Source organism: Nannospalax galili, unplaced genomic scaffold (assembly GCF_000622305.1).
Source record: "Nannospalax galili isolate Female #2095 unplaced genomic scaffold, S.galili_v1.0 scaffold597, whole genome shotgun sequence".
Lineage (NCBI taxonomy): Eukaryota > Metazoa > Chordata > Mammalia > Rodentia > Spalacidae > Nannospalax > Nannospalax galili.
In genome coordinates, this window is record NW_008339519.1 from 421,371 (window position 1) to 436,742 (window position 15,372).

The 15,372-nt window shown below is 38.0% G+C and overlaps 1 pseudogene; it reads right to left on the reverse strand.

The window, feature by feature from the left end:
• Positions 1-14,389: 14,389 nt before the first annotated feature.
• Positions 14,390-14,914, reverse strand: LOC103735127 (annotated as a pseudogene).
• Positions 14,915-15,372: the final 458 nt, after the last annotated feature.

Genomic DNA, 15,372 nt, shown 5'->3' on the forward strand with positions numbered 1-15,372 from the left:
AGCGCTGCCAGGATCTCCGGGTCGGGCGCCACCTGCCGGCCGACCCGAAACTCAGCGGAAGGCGACCTCTCCAGCGCTAGGGATGCCCAGGCAGACGACCCACTGGTGGACAAGAGAACGGGAGAATGCCTTGCGGGTGAGGAAAGGAAGGGCGCGTGGGCGGACAGTGCGGAGCCATTGGTCCTAGTGGACATGGTAATGCTAGGAGCCTAGTACGGTATTTTTGTCAACTGATCATTATGTAACTTTATGTGTCTCTGATTAAGGACAATTTACTTAGCTGGGCGTCGTGGCACACATCTTTAATCCCAGCACTCTAGAGGCAGAGGCAGGCGAATCTCGGTGAGTTTGAGGCCTGCCTGGTCTAAATAGGGAGCTCCAGGCCAGCTAATGGTATGCAATGATATTTTACTTAATGTATGTTGTTGATTCATTAGCATGGAACACACGGCCAGCAGCACCATAACTTGAACCAAAGTTGAGTTCATTAAGGCTACGCAATATCTACACTTTCTTTGCAAAGTATATCACACCCTGTTGCACTTAGGAAGACTAGTCTGTGCTGGTGCTCTGTGCTAGTGCTGTGCGCAAGTCCAGCCTCAAAAAGCAAACATAAACTAAGAAACAAAAGTACAAAAATGAGTTCTGAAGCAATAAAGGCTAAGCAGCCCTGTCTGACCTCAGAGGGAAAAACTACAGGATTTTGGGATCTTTGTGCATGACTCCACATTTCAAAGGAATGCTGAGAAAACTGACTTTTGGTGTCACAAGCAAATTTTAGTACACGTTGACAGTACATGCATACATACCCCAGCCTGTATGCTGTGCCCAGGATGATGAGGGAGTCCTTTTCAGAGAAGACTAAAACGTCACAGTCCTGGTCCCAGGCTTGTCTGAGGTCATGACTGGAAAGCACAGCAGACAGCAAGAACTACCATCTTAACTTATCATATCTTTCCTTTTGTACAACGTCTTACAAATCTCTGTCAAATACAATCTAGTGTTTTCTTACACCTGGTCTTGAACAGTTGGCCATTTTTGTGGAGGTGGGTTATTTTTTGTTGCTTTTAAAGCAGATGATAAAGTCTGGATAGGATTGAAAGGGTTAATTGTATCAAGTCTCCTGTGATTTCTACCAGAGCCTCAGATTCATAGCTCAAAAGGGACAGGGAATAGGCAACCAGTAGGTTGTATCTTTCATGTTCAAGTTACTCTCAGAGTACAGGATAATGAATATTAATTGAATAATATACTCTTTTCTTGCAAGAAATCATACTTTTCCTGGCATATACACAAAACAGATCAATGTTTTATTTTTGTTTTATTCTCATTGTTTTGTGTTGAAGATCTCATAATGTGTAATCATTTTCATAACACTCTGTCAGTGATTTTTGGTGAAAGTGACCAGGCAGGTATGAAACAGCAAGTGTTGAGTTAATTACTTTCAGAGTCTATTCATTTGTCCTGGTCGTCTTAATCCCAGAAATTAAACACCAGGTTATAGTTGACTCCCAGCTGTTAAAATGAGCTAAAAGTAGTTCATGACTTTCCAGCTTGAGTCATCTAACCTTCATCTGCACTTTGACTCATTTCTGATTTATGAAATTTAAGCTACTGTCCCTTTAACACTATCTTTTTTTAACAATTTATTATTCTTATTTTATGTGTATGAGTGTATTGTCTGCATGTATGTGAGTGTACCCGTGTCATGCAATACCTCGGAGGTGAGAAGGGGGAATCGGATTCCCCTGGAACTGGAGTTAAGGATGGTTCGTAGCTGCCATGTGGGTGTTGGGAATCTAACCTGGGTCCTCTGCAAGAGTAGTCAGTGCTCTTAACCACTGAGCCATCTTGTCAGCCCCAATACTGTCTTTTTATGGTCATAAAACTTGGACATTCATTCTGTGTTTAAGGGATTGTGCCAGATACTGTAACTACAGATAAAGGATATGACTCCCCCCATTCTTCTCAAGGAGTTCAGGGTCTGTTGAGAAGGGATAAACAGATCCTTTTTGAAGCAGTATGAGGTGGTAAGGGCTATGCAGGCCAGTATACCTGACTTCACTATGGAAGGGCTTCAACTCTGGTGAGTGGAAATCAAGGAAAGTTGATTTGCCTCTGCTGAGTCTTGAAGGATGACAAATTATCCAGATAAGTTGTGCTATCTGCTGAATTCGTCATTTTATTGTCACTGTGACCAGATACCTGATAAGAAGCAACTTAAAGGAGAAGAACTTTATTTTGGCTCATGGTTTGAGGAGACACAGTCCACCATAGCTGGGGCAGTATGGCAGTGGTAGGGTGTGGCTATATCAGCAGGAATGTGAGGCTGCTTGCTTACATCTCAGCAGACCAGGAAGCAGAGGGAGAGATCCAGCAGATGTGGATCTTCTACAACCTCATGAATGACTGCCTTCATGACTCACTTCCTCCAGACTAGCCTTGCCTCCCAAAGCTTCCACAGTCTCCCAAAGTGGCACTACCAGCTTGAGACTAAGAGTTTAGACACTGGGCTAGAGAGATGGCTCAGTGGTTAAGAGCCCTGTTTGCTCTTGTAGAGGATCCCAGTTTGGTTCCTAGCACCCATATGGAGGCTAACAACCAACCATAACTCCAGTTCCAGGGATCCCACACCCTTTTCTGGCCTCCATGGGCATTGCATCCACAGGTGTACTTACGTAGATGTAGGTAAAACACTCATACATGCAAAATTTAAAAAAATTTTTTTTCTGCCAATAATCACCAAAATTATCAAATTGGAAGATAGTTTATAAAAAAAGAGACAGGGTAGGGTGGAAGAGCATAGGAAAAATTAAACTGAGATAATATAGACTAACAGGAGAAAAACAATTTAAAGCATACTCTATGCTTTATAGCATCAGAGTCCCACATAAATACGAGACTAAAGTAGATAGCGAGGACACTGAGGTTGACATGTCTCCTTATCGAGAGAAGGGACAAGACTCTAGGAGTGGAAGAGACAAAGCATGGGAGGGTCTGGGAAGAAATGAGTTGTGGCTAAATGTTGCACTGTTGGGAGGACAAAAGTATCTCTGGTCTCACACCTTCACTAGCAAAAATTTCCTTTGTGGATATAAATTTCCACTTACAAAAAGGAGGGAAGCTTTATAGGGTGTTTTTGGCAGTTGAGAGGAAGGTAAAGACATTTTCCTGCTTTGTTTAGTTCTCAGTTTCTTTTGACTCAAAATAATCTATATGTTAACGTAGCATATTCTAGAGTGGCATGTTCTGATCCCTAAATCATATTTCAGGATGACATATCCTGAACCTCATGAAAATGAAAAGGATTGAAATCCCTAGACTTTCTAAGGTTTTTATATACCTATAAACTTAATACCCAAACCTGAAAACAAGAATCCTAGAAGCTTTGTGTGGTGGCACAGCCATGTGATTCTAGAGCTAGGGATGCCTCAGGGGGGGAGGAGCTCAAGTTCCAGGCCAGCCAGGGCTACATAGCCAGATCTTCTCTTGGAAAAAACAAAACTTTTAAAAAGAATAGTGCTTGGAAAGAATACTATGAAAAACTACTTCTATAGAGAAGTTCTAAATTAAATGACATCAAATCCAGTTCAATAGTGTATTAAATGTGTATCTATTACTTTATCAGTCAGGGTTTAAAGTAGGCATACATGTATGGTTAAGCTTCAGAAGTTATCTAATGAAAACAGCAGAGTTTTGAAGGCAGCTCACATTGACTCATGGATGCTGTTGTCAAATTTTCAAATAATATAGCAAAGGATGTTACTTGGGCAAAAGGAAATTGAGTTTAGATAAAAGGCCAGAAGCACACAAAGGAAGAAAAATAATAAAAGTGGGGCTGGAGAATGGCTCAGCAGTTAAGAGCACTGACTGCTCTTGCAAGGGACCCAGGTTCGATTCCCAGCACCCACATGGCGGCTAACAACCATCCATAACTCCACTTCCATGGGATTCGACACTGTCTTCTGACCTCCACGGGCATTGCATGACATGGGTGCACCTACCTACATGCAAGCAATACACTCATATACCTAAAAATAATAAATAAAAAAAATTTTTAAAGGAAAAGTAATAAAAGTGTAGAGTAAGAGAATAAAGCAAAATGACTGTTGACTGTGTGAAGCAATGAAAAATAGCACCTTCTCGAGTTTAGAATATGTATAGAATTGAACTACAACCTAACTGCTTATACCAGGAGTTAAAGTGTTCCAAGTATCTTGGATTATGTGGAAAGAGGTTGTAGAAAGAGGGTGAAGCCACTACTTAGTATTAGAATTTTCTAGGTCAATGAATGTGTTAATCACTTACAGATCAAGACTCTTATACAAATTACCTCAATATAAATGGACAAAAATAATGAAAAAGCGACTTAAGGAGCAGAAGGATAAATGACCCATAACCTGCTATAAAGTATTCATATTTACTACAAATCAAAGAAATGTGAATTCACATCACAAGATAACATTGCATATCCACTTATTTGAAGAATGGGAAAAGCTCAAACAATAGTGTTCATGAAATGAGGGAGCAGTATCATTTTCACTTGGAGTTGGGGTAAATGTGTATGACAACCTTGGAGGAGGACAACTGGGCTAGTTTTAACAAAGTTGAAGAGATATTACGGTTTAATTTATCAAGCTTATACCTAAATTTCCACTTCAGAATTAGAAGAACCCTTGCTTGTATGCACAAAGAGAGATATGTAGATGCTAATTGAGGTATTGGTTACAATTTCTTAAGTTATAAATACCTTAATGTCCACTGATATGAAATGGATAAACAAAGCTATATGTTATAAATGCAACCAAATATAAGTAGGCTGAATTTTGATCATTTCTATAGCCTTTTATTTTAAAAAATGTGGTACCACGTTGATAAAATGTAATATTTTGATAGAAGTGGGTAGGAAACACATAGGATTTGTTCTATATTTTGTGATTTTCAGTATTATCTTCATAAATCCTATAATGAAACAAAAGTTAAAAGATAGTTATAGGATTCAAAATACATTACAAGGGTATTTTTGAAATTAGAAAGAGGTAGAGACACTAAAATTCTTAAAGATAAAGACAGTAAGATATGCTATTGGATTATATGTGAGAGATGAAGAAAGTAGTGTCATGGATTCCTCTTCAAATATATAGCCATATAGGGCCCTTTATCTTTTGACACATAGTTTAGACTGACCGTAACAGATTTTACAATTTAAAGATGGCGAATCTTCCATAAATATAGTAAGAAACATCAATCTTCTTTAATATCTTATTTTTATTTTATGTGTATTTTATGTGTTATGCCTGCATGTAGGTAAGTGCATCCATGTCATGCAGTGCCTGCAGAAGCCAGAAGAGGGTGTTTGATCCTCTGGATTCTTAACTGGAGTTAAGAATAACTGTTAGCCACCTTGTGGGTGCTGGGATTTGAACCTGGGTTTTCTGCAAGAGCAGCCAGTGCTCTTAACTGCTAAGCCATTTCTCCCACCACTTCTTTAGTATCTTTTAATAAAGTTTTATCATATCCTTAATAAAAACCTTTAACAAGCTGGGTGTGGTGGTGCACACCTTTAATCCCAGCATTCTGGAGACAAAAGCAGGTCAGTCTCTGTGAGTATGAGACCAGGCTGTGAGTATGAGTTCTGGGGCAACCAGGGGCCTATATAGTGAGACCCTACCTCAGAAAACAAACAACAAAAGCAAACCAAAGAAAAAAAAAACTTCTTGAACATTTTTATTACAGCTTACATATATTCCTTGTATTTTTATTTTATGCTATTTTTATCATCACTTAGAAGACACTTACATAGTGGCTCATATAACAATAATAATCACTTCATGTTTTCCTAAGTTTACTTTTTGAATAAATACTGATATTTTTCAAGTGGATTATCTGCAGTTGGTGAGATTTATTTTTGTGAATATTCTAATGTGATCCATTTTTAATGTTCTTTTCAACATAAATTCACCCTTATGTCTTCGGGATAAACCTAACATAGTTTGTTAATACTTTACTTGGAATATTTGCATCGCTATTTATTGATGGATTTATTCAAGGTAACATTTAAGGTTCAATTCGGAAACCAGAAATTGCTCTAAATGTTTTATTAATTAATTTGTGTGTGTAGTGTGCATGCATGTGTATGCATATTCCAGTGTATAGGCTCCCATGTGTGTGAATACATGCTTGCATGTGTGTGCATATGTGTAGGGGGGGCCTGAAGTTTATGTGGAGTGTCTTCCTTGATCACTGTCTACATTATTTTTGAAGCACAGTCTCTTATTGGATTCAGAGTGCACTATTTCCAGTTAGTTTAGCTAGCCAGCATCCTCTGTGCCTCTGGAGTGGTGGGATTGCAGGTGGCTGCCACGCCTGCCTGGCTTATAAGTGGATGACTGGGAAAGGAATTGATGAAGAATATCAGGGTCTTAATCACTGGGAGCAGGAAAGGAGCAGCTGTATCTGTTCTTCTTGGATTAGCTCCCTAAAGAAAATAGAAGTGTCATCTTAAGAGTACTACCACACACACCATGATGAGAGCTGTGCCCATCACATCTGGAGCACAGTCCATAGCTGAAGCAGGCTGGGTCCCTGAAGAACTTAGACAAACTGTTCTCAAAGTCATAGCACTGCACAGAACCTTGCTAACCAGGACAGCTGATGGCTGCCAGAAGAAGGCTTCTACTCTCCTCTAGCTTCTAAATGTCATGTGAAAAAATATCACTGGGGAATCAGAATCATATTCAAAGTTCTATCAGGAAGGAGATCTGAGAAATGAAGTTTTTAGTCTCCTAGACCCCCGACTTATAAAAATATATTTGGTTGTACGAGACTTTATCAGACAATATTCATTGAAGGTAGCCTGTATCTTCAAATGATACTGTCCTTGTCAATAATGAATCCCAAGATTATGTTTATCTCATAGAACCAGATTAAGAGAACTTTTCATATTATATATGAATATATACATATATATATTCTTGCTATGGTTGTGTAAGTTTGAAGTTATTCCTTTACCGACTGGCAGTATTACTTATTTGATTTATTAGCTGTTTTTAGGGCTAGTTAGGGGTTATATTTACTTTGGTCAACATTGGTGAGCTGTTTTTTCTTGGAAGTTGTCTATTTCAATTAAAGATTTTAAATTAGCCAGTACAAAATTGAAGGTTTTTCTGTTTCTTTAATGTCTTTTTTTTTTACATACATGTCATTTAAAAGTTCCATTCTCACTGGTTTCTGAAAGAAGTTTTGTTATTGGAGTCTAAGTTGAAAATGTATGACAGGATTTAAAAACAGTTTATTATTTTATACTTTAAAAATATTTTATTATTTTTATTTTATGTGTATACATGTATTACCTGCATGTAGGTAAGTGCACCTGTGTCATGCAATGCCCATGGAGAACAAAAGAGGCTGTCGGGTCCCCTGGAACTGGAGTTACAGACAGTTGTTAGCTGCCATGTAGGTGCTGGGATTGATTGCATTTGAAAACTTAAATATACTAATTTTATTTCTTTATGTCATCTCTATTTTTTTTTGGCTGCTTCTAATAGCCCCTTTTCTTTGGTAATTTATTCTATATTTCCTCTAATATTCATCTGCTCAGATTTCTTTATTTTTTCAGATTTAAAAAAATTTATGTCTGTGCCTGTGTATGTGTGAGCCTGTGTGTGTATGTCTGCACCATGTGAGTGCAGTGCTTACAGATGCCAGAAGAGAGTGCTGGATCCCCTGGAGTTGGAAGGACAGGCATCTGTGAGCTGCCTGACAAGGGTGCTGGAAACCAAATTCAGGTCCTTTGCAAGAGCAAGTACTCTAAACTGCTGAGCCATCTCTCCAGCTCCCTTATGCTTAATGCTCAGACTGGTGAAAAAATTTTCAGTCACTATTTGAACATTATTTCTTCACTACTGTCTCTGTTTAACTACGAGTTATGAACAGTAATCTTTATGGTCCAACTTCTGTAGTTTCAATCTCACATTTCATTTATTTGTCTTTTTGATCAATGAAATTCATTCAGTTCTGCCTTCTAATATGAAATCATTTCTTGCTTTTTGATTGTCTCTTGCTTCGTAATTACCATACATATTTCTGGTGGTTCTGTAACACATTGCCATGAGCTCAGTGTTTTAAGGCAACAGAAACCACAAGTCCAAGACCCATTCCAGTGAACTGATAGCAAGCTATTGGTTGGCCTGGCTCCCCTAGAGGCTTTTCAGAGGAATTCATTTCCAGCCTCTTCTAGCTTTTCCTGGCTGTCAGCAGCCCACAGTGGCCTTATCACTTCCGTCTTTATCTTTTCTCTCATCCTGACTTCTTTTCTTCCTTTCTGCCTTGCAGTGTCCAATCTCCCTCTGGGGTCCTCTTACACAGATCTATGTGATGGCATTAAGGGCTCATCCATATAATCCAGGATGATCCCATCTCAAAACCTTCAAGTGAGTCACATCTGAAAAGTCTTTTTTAGCAACCACATAAGGTAACATTCATACCAGGGATTACCATACTGATACCCTCTGTAAGATCACTATGCAACCTATCATTATTGTGATTTAGTTCCCCTTTTAATTTATTTCTATGCAACAAGTATGCCTAATATTTTTTGGATTTGTCATTATCGTAGAAGAAATTTATTCTTTTGGTTTTGTTTCATTTTATGTTTTATGATTTTTTTCCACTTTTAGTTCGTATTTCTTGAATCCACCTATAGAATGTTTGTGCCATAAAAGGAGTAGGTATTCAGGGGGTAAGAGAGAGTTGTATTTGTTTCCACAAAGCAACTGAAGATCTACTTTACTATGTGTATGGGGGGCGCAGAACATGCCTTTGTGTAAGTGTGGCGGTCAGAGAACAAATTGAGCAAGTTAATTATCTCCTTCTACCATATAGGTCAAGGGGCCCGAACTCAGGTTGTCAGCTTTGATAGCAAGCACTTTTTCCCACCGTCATCTTGCTGACCCCCAGGCTTGTGAGTTTTTAAAATAATGCAAGTGGTGTTAACTCAATCTCTAAACTCACATAGTGACCAGCCATTGTGTAGAGATTCTTAGGAGAAGTGTATTAGCCCTGTCCCAGATTAAAAGTTGAGATATTTTTCTTCTGTGTTGTGTGGCTTGGAGTTTATTTGAATATTCTTTTACCTGAGGTTAGAGTCCTTTTTGATCTTAGCTTTATGAAGAATACCGTCTAATTGTTCCCATTGTTTGTGATTATAAGACTTTATTTTTCTTATGAATGGACATAAGATCTGTACATTAGCTAGGTCCTAGAACTTGGGAGGCTGAGACAGGATAGAGAGTTCAAGACCAGTCTGGGCTACAAAGTAAAAAGAAAAGGGAAAAAAGGATCCCTTATAGCTCCAGATATCTGCTCATAATTCACTTCTCATTTTCCAACTGTCTGTGGTCTCATCTTTTCATATAAAACTATATTTAACATTTTAGTAATAAGATTACTATTTTTGTACTATGTGGCACTAACTGGCTTGGAACTTGCTATGTTGACTAGGCTGGCCTTGACCTCACAGAGATCCCCTACCTCTGCCTCTCAGGTACTGGGATCAAAGGCATGCACCACCACAGCTGACCTACATTTTTACTCAATGAGATGGCATCAATTTTTCTAGTCTATTGTATTATCAAAATTAGAGTCTCAGAAGTTTTCATTTCCCAATTCAGATTCACTATGTAAAGTGATAATACTAAGTAAGTAAATATAAGGAATTTTATTTTGGACTGTTTTAAAACTATAATCACCTATGTGTATATGTGTGCATACATATATATGCACATATATGTATAAAATCTCCTTAAAGCTTGGTATTAATGTTCCTATTTTGTAGACAAAAAAAAAAAAAGACTCGGAGGTTTAGATCAAACAGCTAATAAAGGCTGGGATATGAAACGCCATTAAGTTTCTCAGCCTCTGTTCTTGCCCACCATGCCAGATTACCTCTAATTTTTTTAAATTTATGCTTATTTTATGTGTATGAGTGTGTTGCCTGCATATATAGACATATATATGTGTATATATTTGTGTGTGTGTGTGTGTGTGTGTGTGTGCAGCAAGCAGAGGTCAAGCAGAGGTCAGAAGAGGACATTGAATTCCCTGGACCTGGAGTAATGGACAGTTGCTGGCCACCCTGTGGAAGTTGGGATTTGAACTCATGTCCTCTACAAGAGCAGCCCCTATCTTTAATTTCTAATCTCCTTTTCCTTTATTCTTGGGAGTAGTGTTTTAAAAGCTACTACCATAGTAAATTTTATAAGATATTAGGGAATATTTAGTGAAAATATAAATTAAAATAATTAATGAATTAAATTTACTTAAATATTTCATATATTGGTGGAATAATTTATAAAAGAAACCAATACATTGACTTTTAAATATATTGTTCACACCTAGGCTAGGCTGTTTCACTTTCTGCACACCTAGTCTATTAACCATTCAGTTTTTTCCATTGGAAGAAGGCTGTTCTATCCATGAGCTGGGTCAAGAGTTTAAAGCATTCACTTAAAAAAAAAACGAAGGAAACTAACACACTCTGATAAGCTGCAGGAGCACTCAAGCAAGGTGGCATTCTAAACCAGTGCAGTAAGGAGAATGCATAATTGCTCCCCATAACTGTCAGGTGAGTACAGAAACCACTCTAAATGATGAATAAAATCAACCCAAAGCAAACATGACCATCAGACTGCCTGCATAATTCAACATCCTGCAGAGAAAAAGTTCACTTTTTATTCCTCTTATACACTCAGAGTTTTACTTTCTACTTTATTATCTTTTATTTATTTCACCTCTCCCCATCTCCAGCTATTTGGCCAAAAGATCCTGTACTAACAATACACAGGCACACACACATCATATCCTCTCTCTCTCTCTCTCTCTCTCTCTCTCTCTCTCTCTCACACACACACAACACACAGGCACACACATGCACACATATGACATCACACACATCACATAATGTCATACACGCAGGTGTACACATCATGTCACAGATATATGCATCACATCATATCACAGACAAATATAGGCACACAGACACACATGCACATACATATTGAATGACATCAGACACCCACATACATGCGCATTGTAGCATATCTTATACACACATATATCACATCACAAATACACATATTTTGAGTTTGGAGGAGAAATTTGTTGATATATAACGACCTCTGTTCTAGGAAAAATAATGACTTTCGATGAAGCAAGTCCTGAGTCCTCTACTGTCCTCAGTGGCCACTGTCTCACATACTGCCCCACCTCCAGTCACTGATTTGCATGTAAGGATCAGCCATTTGCAAAGGCATTCCATTTCCCTGATGAAGCAAGTGTTTCTGTAACTTGCTGTGTTTACATGTAGTTTAGTATCTGTTGAGAAAGCCCTTTGCTCCCTTCTCCATCGAAGTAACTTTTCATAATTCCTGAAAATTCCACTTACCAATGGATTCTAAATTGTGTTGCCCAGTATGAACACCAGGGGGCGCCAAATCATAAGCATGCTAAAACACAAGCTTACAAAAAGATGACTTTTGATGGAAATTTCAATAGTGATAATTTCTTGATTATCTATTCTGTTCTAAGCATGTTTCTAATAGATTTTCATGTTTAAGCTTATTTATTCATCACAATATCTTTCAATTTAGCTGTTATTATGTCTACTTCATAGATGAGATTATTTCAGATGATAACAATGTTTTATTATTTCAATGTACATTTAATTCTGCATCTAACGTTGTTCCCTGTACTGTGCTAAGGTTTGGTAGGGATTATCTCAGCTATAATCACAACAACCTCATGAATTATGTTGCATCACATTCTTTGTTTGGAGATGAAGAAATTGAAGCTTAGGGAGATGATTTAATTTGCTCCAAGCTACATGCAAGGCAATGATTGTTGTAGACAAGTGTAACTGAAGTGAAACCTTCCAGTTTCACTTAGTCAAATACCTCTGAAAGAGGCACAAGCCTTCTTTTCCTTATCTCTTCCTGCCGTTTTTCATGTGCATTAAGTACATGTCTAACATACCTTGCAGCATGATGCTAGGCTAAGGTTTCAAAGGCAGTCAGCATACAAACCATCGCAATGTGGATACAAGTGCTTGAAATTCATTACATTTTAAATAGTTCAGATGTTTATATTTGGTAAGGAAGATGCCTATATGTATATTTCTTGAAATGATTGAGGAGAATGAGCCAGTAGTTGAGCAAATTCACCACTGTGAACTCCGCTGTACTAGATGCACATTTCAGGACACAATAAAGAGACTTAACAACAAAGGAAGTGCAAGTTACAAAGAAAAAGCCTTTGTTGCCTTCAGGAATCTGGGTCGTTCTTAAAATGCAACAATTAGATTCCTTTTTATCAGGGTCAAGAAAGTATCCTGTTACAAAAGGAATAAAGAAGTTGGAAGGAGGACGGGACTAAGGCAGAGAGAGCAACGGAGGCTAAAGAGAGATTTGAGAGTAATGATAACTATGGCTTTAATAACTATTTTTTGATTATTACCAGAGCTTAGAGTGTTCACCTCAAAAAACCATTTTAGTATATAGTAGATTAGAAGTGTTATGAAAGAAATTTAAAACTGTGAAATTTAAAATGTGACAGCCTTTCATTAGAATATATTATTTATTTATCCATTTATTAATTTTGAAGTACTAGGGATTGTAATCAGGGACTCATGTGCTATACTACTGAGTCACATCCTTAGCCTTTAGAATATTAATATTACTAATAACATGGAAAAAAGGTAAAGCAGAATGGGCCCAATTTCTGAGAGTGAAGATAATCACAGAATTGAAACACTTCCCTTTCTAGAGGTTTTTTTTTTCTTTTTTCTGTTCTGAGCTCTTGAACAAATTGTTTCTTCTGCCAAAGTTTTCTATTTTTGGTCACCAGAATACTACCTACATTGTTTGACGCTTATGGTACTGGTGACATAAATAAGATCTTATAAGTTTCAAGGCGTTATATGCAATCTGCTGAGTTCAACAGGTGGAATTTAAGTCATAAACATGTCTGCATAGAACTGTAAAAGCACAGTTGTTGGTTTCTAGAATTATTTTATTTTTATTTTATGTGTATGTCTGTGAATGAGCATATGTCATATGTGTGCAGGTGCCTGTGGAAGCCAGAAAAGGGCAATGGATTCACTGGCACTGGAGTTAGAGGTGGTTGTAAGCCACCAATATGGATGCTGGCAACTGAACTTGGTTCCTCTAGAAGTAAAGCAATTGCTCTTAACCTCTGAGCCATCTCCAGCTCTAACACAGTTGCTTTTTAATGAAGAACTTGCAATGATCGGAGAACCACTTTTATGGTATGACCTCTATTTTGAATGTCAGATATGTTCCATAAGTACAGTATACCCAGCTAACTTTGACTATAGTTTTGACCTTCCCTCTGAGCTTACTGAGGGCTAGAGGAGGATCCCCTGGCCTTGCATGTGTGATCCCTTCCTGTGCTATCAAGAGAGACTTGGGACTCCTCAAGATACTTCCTACTTTTTTTTTTTTGGTACTTTAACATTTAGTGATACAGAGAAAGTAAATGCACAGCCCATATTTAAAATCTGTTCTTTTTTATCTTTGTATTACCACTTGAAGTACCTATTTCTGGGCTGGCATGTATCTTAATGGCACAGCACCTACCTAGCATGTGAGGCTCTGCATTTGATGCCCAATCTCTCTCTCTCTCTCTCTCTCTCTCTCTCTCTCTCTCTGTCTCTCTCTCTGTCTCTCTCTCAGAGAAAACTATCTGTATTTCAAGATGACATTTAAAAATTATTCCAATACAACAGCAGCAAAATATAATTTTGCAATTATAAAAGAGCTAAACTGGAATCCACAATTAAATTGTTTATACATGTGATTCTAAATAAATACTGCTTCTATACAGTGCTATTTTAAGCTTTCCAGGTTTGATTTATACACATACACACACACACACACACACACACATACACTCACTCACTCACTCACTCGCTCTCTCAATTGTGGGGAACTTTAAGTTAGTTATATTTCATGCACTCCTTTGAAAGAGTTCTTCAGAAGCCAACAGACCTTAAAAACTGAGGCTCTCAAACCAGTCCACGGGCAGGAAAAGGTTAAATTAAGGGGGGCACACTTCCATCCAAAGCATGGAGCTTTCTGCAGCAAATGGAGAATTTCAAGATTGCCCTGCTGCTTTAAAACTACTTTCATAAGACATTCTTACCAAGTGCATTCTGTTCAGTTAGCTTGACTCCCCTGAGTAACCTCATTAGTGAACTAGTCACTAATAATTTGGTTACCAGGCAAATCAAGCTGTCAAGAAAGTAAGTCATTATTCAAAATACTGTATTATTGTCTAAACCCATGAATATTTATTTTTGACAGAAACGTATAACCTCAATGTGAGATGTGTAGTAACTAAAGCAAGCACTTCCAACAAGATCAAGACAGCAGCATTTCTTCTACTGCTTAGACTTTGCCACAAATTCCTGATACATGAAGTAGCCAATACCAAGAGTCATGGCTCCCATGACAAAGCCTTGGGCAGCCACACACATGTGGATCAGGTGAGTGGACATTTTTGTATTTCCCCTGCTCCTTAATTTGTATAATCCATACGCAACAATTGCTGCAAAACCTGCCATTCCAATAGGGACAAATGATGCCTCCTTAGCTTTTCGAATAAATTTAGATCCCTGACCCTCATCATAAGAAGAAAGTGTAAGATCTGTGTCAGATGACATCGTGATTGCTTGAAGAATCTTTGTAGAGACCTGTCGCTTCACGGTCCAGCTTCTGGCCCTGCTCCTGTGCCAGATCTTGCTGGCCTCCCACACCTCCTACTCTTGTCCCTGTCCTGTTGTTCCTGTTTGGAGTGGTTATCCATTTCTTCATGGATACTTTAACAGTATCACAGACCCTATGCCCTAAACAAAGGAAAGTTACTTTCTTACGGTTCTGGAGAAATGCAAGATCAGGGATGATTTTAACTCCAGGCTCCCTCCTTGGCTTTGTAAGTGCTCCCTGTTCCCACAGTCATATTTAATTAGGATCTACCCTAATGACTTGATTTTAACTTGTCTATCTCTTTAAAGAGTCTATGTCCAAATATGGCCATATTCTGAGATCGTAGAGGTTGGGATATAAATTTGGGAGTGGAAAGCACAAATTCATCTGATAAAAGGTGAACTGTTACAATGTAACTTCTACCTGAGCTAATGTCCTTCATTTCCTTCCCATTTAATGTATCAGTTGGCTGGTGGTGGCAGGGACATTGTATTCATATTCAATGTCTCTATTTTTCACATAGAGGTGTTTTTGAATAGTTTCAGTTTTGGAGTTGTAAAACTTTAAAATTTTTCATTAATTTTATTATTTG